At 48.7% G+C, this 13246-nt stretch overlaps 1 protein-coding gene across 14 annotated transcripts in view; it reads right to left on the reverse strand.

Annotated features, from left to right (window-relative positions):
* The window catches only part of LOC116949418 (forkhead box protein P1-like), a 432818-nt gene that overhangs the window by 181095 nt on the left and 238477 nt on the right, over positions 1–13246 (reverse strand). The gene's annotated exons all lie outside the window — the stretch shown is intronic.

Consider the following 13246-nt stretch of genomic DNA (forward strand, 5'->3'; position numbering starts at 1 on the left):
TGTATAGCTAAATAAAAAGGTACACAGTCCGTGTCAATCCACTGCAAGTGGGTTTGGATCAAGGGTTGGAAATCACATTGGCCACGTGCCTGTCATTCATTATCTGGTCGAAGCATCTGATTGGCTGGCGAGGCCAAGGATCGCCCACCGCATCTTCTGATAGGCTCCCTGTGTGGGGTGAGGGGGGCAGAGGGAAGGGGGCACGCGGGGTTCATGGCACGGGTAGTCGGGTGGTGTTGGTCAAATGAAAGTCGAAATTGAATTTTAACTCTGAATAACACTGGCATTTTTGCCAAATTAATGTATTTTGTGATGGTTGTCTTTGTGCAGTGCCTGTGCTGAGACTATCGGACTCTCGCGCACTTGAGATCGCCAACTCGCGTCAACCCACGCAGACCATCCCCTTCGTTTCGATGTTCCGCGGAGCTCATGGGCCACAAAGCCCCAAACTAAACCACACAACCCACGGCAGTAGATGCAAGATACTGGATGCACAAATTAAAAATAAAAACTCTTCGGCAGAGTGTGCACTGTGCAGAGACTGGCCACCCAAAACAGACCATGGGACTTATCAAGAACGAATCAATCCCCGATTCACAAATAAGGAGAAGGAGGCATCATCATCATCACAGCGACGATTCACCACTCCGATACTCCTGACGCAATTATCTGCCTCAACCACCTCAATGTAAAATTGTAAACCTTGGCCAACATCAATATTAGCCAAACGGAGAACACTGGTTTCAGCAGAAGCACTTCGAGTTTCTTGCACCTATTAATTTCGGCCAAAATATTTACTGGGATTTGCCAAGGAGTGAAACTTACCGTTTGGAAAAAAAAACCGCACATTGTTAAGATGTATAAACCTCAATGGAGCTATATTGACATAATGCCAAACTCCTTGCTGAGTACAAAGTAACTGCACGTACAGTGAATGACCAATCGTATGAGCACACAGTACCTTGGAGGCTGACTACCGCCCGCGCAATGGCTGAGGGATCTGGCAGAAGGAAAGAAGCGACGGCGATGGGCGGTGGCGCTAGGCTTTGGCCATTATGAACTCCACAAGACGTCAAACGTTGGTCAACGATAAAAGTCGTTTAACAAACTCGGAGGGAGTGCAATCACATTCGTATGGCAGGGCCAAGTCTTTTCATAGGGCAGCAAACAATAACATCCCACAAAGTGGTACATATTTTATCGACCTTCAGATGAACTTCTAAACCAATGCCCCCGGATGGAATTTGAACTCGCAACCTTCCGATCCGTGACCAGCGCACTCAGACCACCGCAATAGCCGCGCCGCACGTAGTAACATTTAAATTTATATACGCGCACACAAAATTAAACTGTCCCAATATTTTTTTTTGTAAAAATAAAATACATTACTCGCTACTCCACCGAAATGAGAAACAAAAAAAAAGGGTTCAGAAAATAATCAACAAGCGAGAGGAGCAAACAGTTCCTAAATGAATGCCACTTTAAGCTCCCACGAGAAGCGGAACACTCGAAGAAAGTAACGGCGAGAAGGATCACTGATCGCCGGCCGGGCCGCTCGCTCTTCCTATCCCAAGCCAGAGCAGCCAAACGCCCCAGCCGACGCCGGGCGTCTCACGTGGCAACATCGCCGTGTCAAGTCAGACACCGCGCCAGATTACAATGGTAATCCCGAATAACAAACAATTCACTTACAGTGATCGATAGCCCTTATCGCTACACGACGGCCGTCACTGCCGGGCCGCTGCGAAGCTGCGATCTTAGGGCTGAGCGGCCTGAAAGCCAAATGGCTGTAATAACTCACCGCCACTCACGCTCCCCTCACCCGCTGTGAACCTTCAGGCGATATATGCTTGCCAGCCGGCGGAATGTCAGAGTGCTTAGGAGTCTTTTTTTGTGTGTTACGATTCTCTCTCTCTCTCTCTCGGCAGCGGTGTCGAGGAGGGGAGGGAGGGTGATGTGGAGCGCGATTGCTTCTTGCGTTGCGCGCAGTCACCACTCGCGCGCTGGCCTGTGTCTTCTCAGCGACAATAAAATGCGTGTTTGTATTTTGTTTTTTATCAGGTAAGAAGAGCCCCGCACTGAGTGAGCTGTTAGCTCTTTTTTTTTAAAGATGCGAGCTGACCGCAACGCGACGACAGCTCGTCGAAGGTGTACGTATGTTGAACTTCTTTCGTGCCGTACGTAGCCAACCGTACTAATCTGAGGTGGGGGGGAGTGCCTTATACCATTATATGTAGGAATTTAGAGTAATAGCCAAAAAATCCAAACGCGTGTTTTTCTAAACGTGGACGGCTGTGTGGGGGGGGGGGGGGGGGGGGGAACTGGAGGATCCCAGAGAACAAATGCACGTGACCACCACGGGGGAGAAAGAGTGAGAACACTCGGACCCCAAATATACAACAACGACGACAACGACACCGGGCGGCGGCGTCGTCAGGGTCCGGGATCGAACCCACGCCCTGCACGTGAAGACGCCGCATCTGTCCGCATCATTCCGCGGCCGCGCAGGCGAATTCGAAGGCGCTGGTGCGGGGAGGAGATGGATGGTCGCGCCCTCTCACTTCCCGGACTCGCTCCACATGAGATCGGAGCCAGGAGTGAGGCAAGGCCAACTTCCCTCCCCCCCGCCCCTTCCCGCCCCTTCCGTGCCCATTCCCCCGCGTGAGTTTGGGAATATTTTGGCTCGAGCTTGCACGGCGTGCGAGCGGCCCGGGTATCGTGGGCTGCTATGCAAACGTGGAATATGCAGAAAAAACACAGGTGCAGCTGTGCAGGCCGGATTTTGACATTTGTCTGGCAGCTCTTGATAATTCTCGTTGATGAGGGGCGCCTTGGTTTGGCGCTATCCCGAGTCTCGTCCGTTTCCAGTGAATCTCAAGAAGTGCAGATGCGTCAGTTTGGCTCGTGCGCTGCTGTAGCACGTTGGGCCCTCGGGCTCCAACAAAGCATGAAATCAAGCCCTCTGGCTTCTAAAAATTAGGAGTAAAAATAACACGGCGAAATATCGTTTGCTCGCGTTCTGCTCCGTGTAAATGCCAGCGTCATCGCGGAAGGCACGGTAGCGTGTTCTAAACCATCAGATTGCTTCCCGCTTTAAGAATCTCGCGTGTTGATACTAATTCTACACGGTTATTTATTAACGCTACTTGTGCTGGCGGTTGGATTTTTTTCTTTATCCCCCAAATGACACAACTAGGCGTTATCCTAGCTGCCTCTTCATGCCTTCTGTGTGCTGAACTTATTTCGCACCGTACGTAGCCTACGATGCTCATCGGAGGTGCGAGAAAAGTATAACAGGCTAAACACATGTAGCTAGGCAGCCCGCAGAGGTTAACCGGCCATATCCAGCAGCCGTGGTCATGCAGGACACCACGAACGGCATTGACACTGGGCAAAGTCAACCTTGCCCCACTCTCCTCCTTCATTCGACGAGAACCCGATGCCGTTGTGAATTCGCGACATGTGACTTTGACAGCGGGCTCCTCGCTTTGCAGTCCCAAAGAAATATGATCACTGCAGCTCTGCTGGCTCTTAAGTATTAATTAGCATGCGACCACACTGGGAAAATCGGGCACAGCTCCTCCCCACATCCGACCGGTACCGTCTTTGCAAATATGAGCGTGGATATTGGCAGCCACAATACGTATACAGGTAGAGGTGCTGCCCTGCAATTGCTTGCTTACACCACTGCTAGCGGGAAGGCCTCCATCAGAGAGAGTTCTTGAGAGCTCCTCTCGACGGTATTTTGAGGTAGTCTTCAATGCTGGCCAGAGGTTTTTGAAGAGGTGGGAGTACCCACGCCTCATTGCACACGTGATCTGCCGGTCGACTAATTGTGGCGTGCCCATTGATGATGCCGAACAGATGGATTTCAAGGGATTTAAATACTTGGCTGTTCTTTCAGATCGAACTGGTGATCTCTGGTTTGGAAGTCCATCCAGTGTGTTCAGTATTACAGCACAGCAACATCCCAAGAATATATACACACACATACACAGCAGACAAAATCAATCGTATCTCCATAGTGTGATGGTAAACATGCTGTTAGAAAATGAATATTAAGGCTGCCACGGCACACAAGGGGTTGGTGGAGCCAGCACCACGCCCGGCCGCCTTTGTCTCACGAGTGGCGATGTTTACACACCGCACTAGGTACTGATTTAACGCTGAGTTAATCTAGGGGAGGCCCAGGACCGGTTCAGATATCACACGCCACTGATGTTTTACACATGCAAGGAATCACAATCAGGCTGCCGAATTGAAGCAATGCCTGCAAACTGCTGCTCAAACCGCGTGCCACATAGACGCCACGATACAGCTGTCATTCGTTTGTCTAGGAGAGCCTTGCTGCCTAGCAAAGACCTCGCAAGACACTTCCAAAAGCAACCAGCACCAAATTAATGCGGTCAATTTCTCCCCCCCCCCCCCACTCGCCTCTGCGTGATTTTCGTGCGCAAGGAAATGCGAGTACCCCGAGAGAACCCATACGTATCGAGGGACAGCACTCAAAGGTGGCGTGGAGACGGGCTCGCAAACCTACTTGCTGTACTGCCACCTATCGGCCATCTCGCAGCCCGGGAAGGCTTGGGAGCTTGCACAGACAGCTCTAGGTGATGCATCAACCCCTGCCTCCTAAAGTGTTGCTTTCCGAACATGCACCCGCTTCTGTGAGCCGAGCCATATGCCCTGTGTTTCCGATTAGAATAGGAGATATCAATCGACTTACACGACTACAATGTCATTCGCATTCACTCCATCCCAACCGCAGAAACACGAAAACAGTTACATCTGTTGACGCTATACTTGGTATCCGCCCCATTGAAATACAACACCGTTTTTCTTTGAAAAAAGCAACTCTTATTTGAGCCACGTTCCCCACTATGGACCGAGCGTACGAACTCTGCTGCTACTCGTGCTGTTGCGATGCGGGTATGTATGTACGCGTGTTGAACTCCTTTCGCACCGTACATAGCCAACCGTTCTAACCGGAGGTGTGGGGAAGGGACAACAATTGAACACAAAAAGCAGTTCTGAAGAAATTAGTCTAACACGTAGGAGGCTTTCGCGACCAATATCATCTATAATACAGGTTTGTTTTGGGTTAGATCGTGTAAATATAAATGTGTTGTTAAACCCCCCACCACGCGACACAGCCAATTAGTAAGGTTTGTCACGTGAACAGAACGTGCCAATTCGTTACTAGTACAGCACACCGGTGTGTTGGAGAGCAAATCCACAACATTTACAATCTGAGAACGACGTTTCACCAGTAACTACAACTAGCTTCATCAGGCGACAGCCAGATTTGTGGAGAAGTCCACCCAGAGAAATTAGTTTTCAATCTGGATTTAAAAAAGGGCATAAACGCCGGTGGCTTCCTAATTCGGGCAACCGAATGTGGCACTAAGAGCCATCGCCGACTCTTGAGCGCGATGCTGCAACACAGAGGGTAGCCCTCAACCAGGGTGCATGGCGGTCAACCGCTCAATCCCCACTGCGGTCGGTCGTTAACACGTGATCACTAGGGGCGCACCGTCCTTTTGATTTGCAATCAGATGATCAAACCCGATATTAATATGAACACCGGTTTTTTTTCTCTCTCAAAATTTCTGGATTGGTTCAGTGAGTCGGACCGACTGCATTGTGAGATAGCTAGGTATCAGCATAAATGTGGGCTCGTGAACCCATCTGTGTGAACCTGTGAGTGCTCTCCCCTCATATTCTGGAGGTGTTCCACAGCTACAATATTCAGGTTGGCATGGCCAGTGGCACACAGCTGCTTTTGTCTCCCCAGTGCTGATGTGTACACGTCGTACCAGATACTCAGTTAGGACTAAGTCAATCAATGTGCATCTATTCATGAATAATAAGTACGGCACTACAAGAAGACAACTATCCCCCGAATAGCATTTAACAGGCTGTTAGGGCAAGTGCTGTTAGAGAACATCTATTAAGGCTGGCACGGCACACGAGGGGGTGGGTGGGCAGCACCACGCTAGGATGCCTTTGTCTGCCAAGTGCTGATGTTTTATTAACACACCACACCAGGTACTCATTTGAGGCCGAGTTCACTTTGAGGACACACAGGATCGGTTCAGACAATCACCACCGATGCGAGCTGTGACCAGGAATCAAACTGAACTCACGTTGCAAGCACAAAGACAAAGATCCCCCTTATAGCCTTAACAAATTGTTGGGGCAAGTGCAGTCAGCATGCGCACGCACACACGCAAACACACGCAACGGATGCCAGCACCGTCGGACGCGGTCCAACACGAGCGCAGATACAACGAGACGGACAAACGCACGCACGCACGCAGGCATGGACACACCTTGCGTGCCTAAGCCGGCTATAAAAGCAAGTATCCGGGAGGAACAGCAAAGTACACGCTTTTTCGATACGTCTCGTAATAGAAGACACCGCATAAAAGCCCCGACTCTCTCATCACTGGCAGCCGCAACATCTCCGTTGCATTCTGAAGCACAATCGTGACCTTCGTCCTGCCAACATAAATGTTATGGCGGTTATCCGGATGTCCCAAACTGACTGTAAAAGTGGAATAAATCAATAAATAAATGCACTGAGACATCATCCGCAAGCTTAAAGCTATAACGCAAGCCAAGTGGAGAATGAACATATTTTCTACTCTCGTCATTGGCTTAAAACGGCTTACAGTGGTGTTTATTTATTTTTTCCCCCTACAGTTGTTTAAATGCACACGTTTTCACACAATCGTCAATTTAATTTTATTTCCCCGAACGTTTTTTGTTGCTGACGATTCTTCCGGAACCTTCCACCAGAGTGTTTCCAACCACAGCAGATTGTATCACGATTCAGCCGATCACAGGGCGTGGTGGACCTTGCCTGTCATCGGCCGCCTTGGAAGGAAGGGGGTTGGTGAAGCAAGCAGGCCAGTGTTTTTCACCAATATTCAGAAGGAAAGACATCGGCATGAGGGCCCCACACACATTTGAAACCGTTGTGGGGTTTGACAGCAGCACGATGTTGATGGGGAGTGTTCTCACTCTTTGTGTATTGTTTTGGTGGCCGCACGTCAGGGGCCGCACTAAAGGCCACCAGGGGCCGCCAGTGGCCCGCGGGCCTTGCGATGGAGAACATTGACGTCGGTCGATGAAACACCAACAACCACTGGGGGCGGCGACGTGGCCAGGAGGCGGCAGTACAAAAAATGGGTAAATGGACTCATCTGTGCAGGCCTGTCAATCTTATCCCCTCGGATTTGCGAGTTTTCTCCAGGTACTCGGGTGTTCTCCCAAATACAAAATACTAATTGCAAAGGAGTTGCCGAAATGTCTAAAACGCAACTGCATTCCACGATGCTGTAAACCAAGAGCGGGATATGCATTGAGGGGGGGGTTCTCGAAACTAAGTTCATAATTTCTCTCGTAGGGAAAGAGACAGTCGAAGGCAGGGAACAAGAGGGAAATCTTGAGCCTGGGCCTGAACAGGGGCAGGAAGTGGACGATACAGATGGCCCATGGGAGGGCAGCCGAAAAGGATTTTTTTCTTCACGATGTGGGTGGTTGAACACATTCATTACATGCTATATATATACGTATCACATTGGTGTACATGAATATCCCCCTGTGCGATGCAAATTCAGAAGAAGAAAAAAAATGGTGATCATACTCCTCCGAAATTCATAAAGTGTCACCCGGCATCAGCAGCGAGGGGCTGGCGTTTCACTTGTGTGTGTGCGTGTGCAATGTCTGCGAGAGAGCATCTTAAAAAGGCGCTCGGCCCATCTGCGTGGAATCACATCCAGGAGGTTTTTTTTTTGCTCGCAAATGCGCAGCGGCGACTGCCTTTTGTGCCAACGGAAAACTCTCCGGCAAGCAGATGGGCCGATGAAATACAATGCTGGAAAAAGAGAAGAAAAGCCCTAAAGTACTGACCATTTCCTGAATTCTTGTAATGGCCCACCCACAATTAGTGCTTGCCGGGACCAAGCCGGCTGAAGGGGAGGGCATTAATCTTGCTTGAGTGCATTAGTTGTTAAGTCACGTGATAGGCCCCAATTATTATTCGGTATTCCACATGCCTGTGGAAGCCAGCGTTCTCTCGCGCACTGCGGTTAGACCAAAACGAAATTGAACCACGATTCAACGCGCGCACCGCACCGCGTGAAGCCACAGTTCTATTTCTGTTATTATTGCCAATAATAAATACAATAATTTACAGCCCAATGTCAGCCGGATTAATTCGGAGGATACGGTCACGGTGTAAGTGGCTGTGCGATGGCAGTAAAGTTGTTCACTCTGCAGCTCGGTGGCGATAATTATTTAATAATTTTAAATCTGCCCACGCGTGCACTGGTGAAAGTGGACATGGTGCCAATGAAGGCCACGTAACAGATTATAAGACGCACCTCAAAATTCAAAGTACCTCATTGCTCACATGGGCACTGGTTAAAGTCATATCTGTTAACAGCCCTGAGTCTTGAATGTAAATTCCATATTCCCATGGCAAACACCAGCATCGTATGTATATATAACACGTATATATTTTTTGACAGATGTTTATTAAGTTTTACTACATAGCTAATAAAGCTGCTGTGGCACATAAAGGTGGTGGCATGGGCAGCACCTGGCCTGGCCACCTTTGTCTCACCAGTGCTGGTGTGCATAAATTAGACCAGACAAATCGGTGTTTCTATCTGGTCTGGGCCAACCCCAAGGTTGACTCAGCCTTAAATTAGTACCTTGTATAAGTGTGTAAGAGACCAGGTATGGTAATGGTCAAACTGTCACATGTGTACGAGTGTTTATTTATTTTCCGTGTGTGTGTTTATTACGCATGTGTGAGTGCATATGTATGTGATTGATGTAGGTGCTCACTAACAGCACTTGCCCGAACAGTTTGTTAAGGCTATACGGGGGATCTTTGTCTTTGTTTTTTTGGTTGATATGGATGTTGAGAATATAGCTCGGATAACAGAGCAGTGGAATTCCTACAATTGTAATGAGGCTGTGAGTTAAAATCCCTGACTGGGGATTTGAACGGAGTCTCAGGCCCCATCATCGTTACAATGATCACGACACAACGGTCGTGATTGTCACTCTCATCATTCTTCTACGGTGGGGTGGGGAACCTTTTTACTGCCAAGGGCCATTTAGATATTTATAACATCATTCGCAGGCCATACAAAATTATCAACTTAAAAATTAGCCCGTTATATTTGGTCAAACATTTAATTAACTCACCCCTAATGTGATGACTGGAACTGCTTCTCTTTGGCGAGGCGTGTGATGATGTTAGCTGGTATTGATGATGTTGCTACTCGCGACTGCTTTTCAAGGTTTGCTCCTAGATTTATTGAATTTCGAGTCCTGTCTGCGGTTGCCTTGGCAGGGCCACACCAAATGATTTTGCGGGCCTTATATGGTCCGCGGGCCGGACGTTTCCCACCCCTGGTCTACGGTCACTTCTTATTTCTTCCGTACGGCTGCTGATGTAGATGCAGAGCAACGACAACAATTTCACATTCAGGTGGTCAAGCACAAGACAACCACGTCAGGAGCGGCAGAGTTGTATCGCTGCGATGTCTCCTTCGTATTTGTGGGTCGGGCATTACGTCGTTACACGCTGTACGGTCTGTTCTGGATGACCACAGTAGCACACTACTGGAGAGATTTTAATTTTCTATTTGTGCATCATGGCTCGTGCGGATGCGGTTTAGGGTGGGCCATGAGCTTCGTGGAAGATCAAACCCAGGGATCTTCTGCGTTGGGTCTTTCACAAGGTCACTAAATGGACACACAGAAATAACCTTCTAAGGCTGCTGCTGAGCCACTTTCTGTCTCTGGGTAGACTGGCCCCTGCCACGGGAACGTGGAATTTGCAAGATTGGCTGACACTCACTTGCGCATGGGTTCGTTTTTGCCTGACACACGCAAAACGCAACTACATTATACAGACGTGCTATCAATTGTAAAGGCAGAGGCATTTGCACATGTGGAGTACGTATAACAGTACATATTTAGCGCAATATTTACAACATACAGACGTGTGTGTGTGTCCATTTAAGAGGTCTATAGCTGTCTGTGAATGTAAAAAAAAACCTGCCCTCCAGTTTTTGCTGGCTCTGCTAACAATGCTATCATTAATGCGTCTTGCATGGACTCATTACAAATAGCAAGTGCTCTGCTAATTAAAGCGTGCCCCCATGATATAAAGGCTGCCTTCATTTAACTTTACAAGCAGGAACATTAATTTCAATCTTTCGCAAATATATTCTGCGTATGATCAACTTTAACTTTTACAGACGTTTCAAATGTTTGCTGCCGACCGTTCAGCGGAGGATCACCCTGCGCATGTGTGTCTGCACGTATGTAAGTGTGTGTGTCTGCACGTATGTGAGTGTGTGGGTGTGCACGTATGTGAGTGTGTGTGGGGAGCGGTAGTGTAGCGGTTAGCGCGCTGCGCTACGAACCTGACGACACGGGTTCAATTCCCGCTCACGGCAAACACCGGTGACGATTATCTGAACCGGTCCTGGACCTCCCCTAGGTCGACTCGGCCTCAAATGAGTACCTGGTGTGATGTGTAAACATTGCCACGAGGGAGACAAAGGCGGCCGGGCGTGGTGTTGGCCACCCACTCCCTCGTGTGCTGTGCCGGCCTTTATAGGTGCTCGCTAACAGCACTTGCCCCTACAGTCTTTTAAGGCTATACGGGGGATCTTTGTCTTTTGTGTGTGTGTGCAGTGCCGGCCTTCATACGTGCGCGCCAACAGCGCTTGCCCCAAAAGTTTGGTAAGGCTATAAGGAGAGCTTTGTCTTTGGGGAGCGGTGGTGTAGCGGCTAGCGCACTGCGCTACGCACCCGGCGACCCGAGTTCGATTTCCGCTCACGGTCAACACCGGTGACGATTATCTCGCTAACAGCACTTTCACCACGCAGTTTGTTAAAGGTTATACGGGGATCTTTGTCTTTGCGTGTCTTCAGGAAGCTGGAGCTACTAAGTACAGAACATATCGCGCTGCAGTGCAACCCGGTTTAAAACTTCGTAACCTTGCCTGTGAGTTCATACAGGCAAATAATGAGACGATAAGAATCACTGTGTAGCAATGCTTAGCACACTGCGTAGTACAAACCCAGCGACATGAGTTTGAGCCCTCCCCGGCCGTTGCTAATATCAGTGGCGAGTGATATCTGAAGTGGAACTGGCGTCCCTATCCTCCTTGCCAGCTACACCACCCCACACTGACCAGCATGGTGAAGTATCGTCAAACAACCTCCATGATTGAGTATTTTTTGTTCTAGCCACTGCCGGATAAAAAGGTATCCCCATGCTATCTTGGTCAAAGGGGGGGGGGGGTTAACCATATTTCACCAATTTGGATAGTGATGGTTGCTGAAGTGGAGAAGCGATTTTAGGTTGCCACTGGAGCTATGCACTTTTAAATGTAAATTTAAAATTCATTTCTTTAGAACTGCCTTTTGTGTGTTAGTTTGTTGTCCTTCCCCCGCACCTCTAATTTGCATGATTTGCCACGTACGGTGCGAAAGAAGTTCAACATACATACCCAGATTCGTCATCAATGTTAGCCGTGGTCAAAGTAAGGTGCGTTCGCCACACTGCGTTTCCATTCTACTCCAAACGCATTTCAACGTGAAGTGATTTAAAAAAAAATGTACATTATGGCCTTTGCACCAAAGACGCATCACTTCAATGAGCCATCACCTGCTTACAATAAAAATATATGTCACTGTTATGAATTGTTAAAACGTTTTTTCCCAACAACTGTACGAAGATCCCATTTCTCGTTTTGACTTTAAAACTTTCGTGACTGCAGGGATTCATATTCTATGGTTCTTTCGGTAAAGTCACGTAGATAGAAAAAATGATGACAATAAAATAATAAAAAATAAAGTGAATAAAAAATAATACAAATATCACGACGTTTTGATCGAAACACAATCGGTCGTAATCCCGCCAAAAGAAAACCCCTGTCCTGGATGACGACCGCTTGTGTCGCGATCGAAACGTTGTGATATTTTTATCATTTTTGATTTACTTTATTTGTATTATTTTATTGTTAATACTTTTTTCTATCTACGTGACTTTACCGAAAGAACCACAGAATATGAATCCCATCTCTCGTGAATTGAATACATCACTCTGAAAATTCACAATCCCAAACATAACTCTCACCATCACCGATGCCATCACAGCCACGATCACAACCACCACTGCCTGCAACACCCCCAGCCAATGCCACAACTATCCCACCACCACCACCAATGCATTCACCACCACCACCACATGTACAACAAGTGCCGTTACCATAGCTACCCATCAGCATGAAATCCATTACCACCACCACCAAAACTGAAACCGCCACCACCACTGCTGTCCGCTGCCACCACCACCTCGACCGCAAACATTCCGAGAAGCAGATGGAGACGTTTCTGTTTGTGAAGCGCAATTTAAGCGACGGTGACCTCACGCTCCGCCAAGAAGTTCCCACCACGCGTGTAATGAAAAGAAAATAAAGAAACAAAACGTCGGTGACCCCGAGAGGCGCGTCACCCATTGCAGCGTGGGCGCGTCTCCCGCCAAAACAAACAGCCGATGGGAGATTAGCGCTCTGGGCCCTGCCTGTGGAAAGGCGGCCACGGGGGCGGCGGCGGCGGCGGGGCCTGTCCGTTACTCGCGGGGAGCGGAGTTCTCGCTCGGCTCACGCCTTTCCATTTTGTTTGTGAAGAGCAAGCACGCGCATGTCTACCCCATCGGTTATGTAATTCAGACTGTGATAGCGGGCAAATATTACTTCTTCCCTTTCTTCTTGCAGCAAAGGCCGCGCCGTGTCCGCCCCCACGCTTTAACGAGAGCTGGGACGCGCGCGTCCCCCTTGACGATGATCCTGAGCCGGCGGGTTGAGAATTCCACGTTTCCACGACAGGGCCCGGTCTCGAACATTGGCCAACCGCTGCTGATTTGGCCACAAACTCTCTTGCGTGCTCTGATTTACCGTTGGTTACTGGCTTAGGTCACGCTGTGATCTGGCCAAAAAAAATGTGTCGCGACACCCTCCACCACTCAACACAGCCAACCAAATGAAATTGCAAGCACGTCATCAAGCGTTTAACTAAGCGCCCGTTATTATTGCTTTAGCTCTACGGTGGGCTGGACAGCTACTCTCCGCAAGCAGCACGCTTTATCACTTTTGTACCCATCCAGCGATTAAAATTCCAGCCATCCTAAATCTACCAATGAATT

The sequence above is a fragment of the Petromyzon marinus genome, chromosome 36, assembly GCF_048934315.1.
Source record: "Petromyzon marinus isolate PM22_M1 ecotype Great Lakes invasive population chromosome 36, UKy_Petmar_22M1.pri1.0, whole genome shotgun sequence".
In the NCBI taxonomy this organism is placed as follows: Eukaryota; Metazoa; Chordata; class Hyperoartia; order Petromyzontiformes; family Petromyzontidae; genus Petromyzon; species Petromyzon marinus.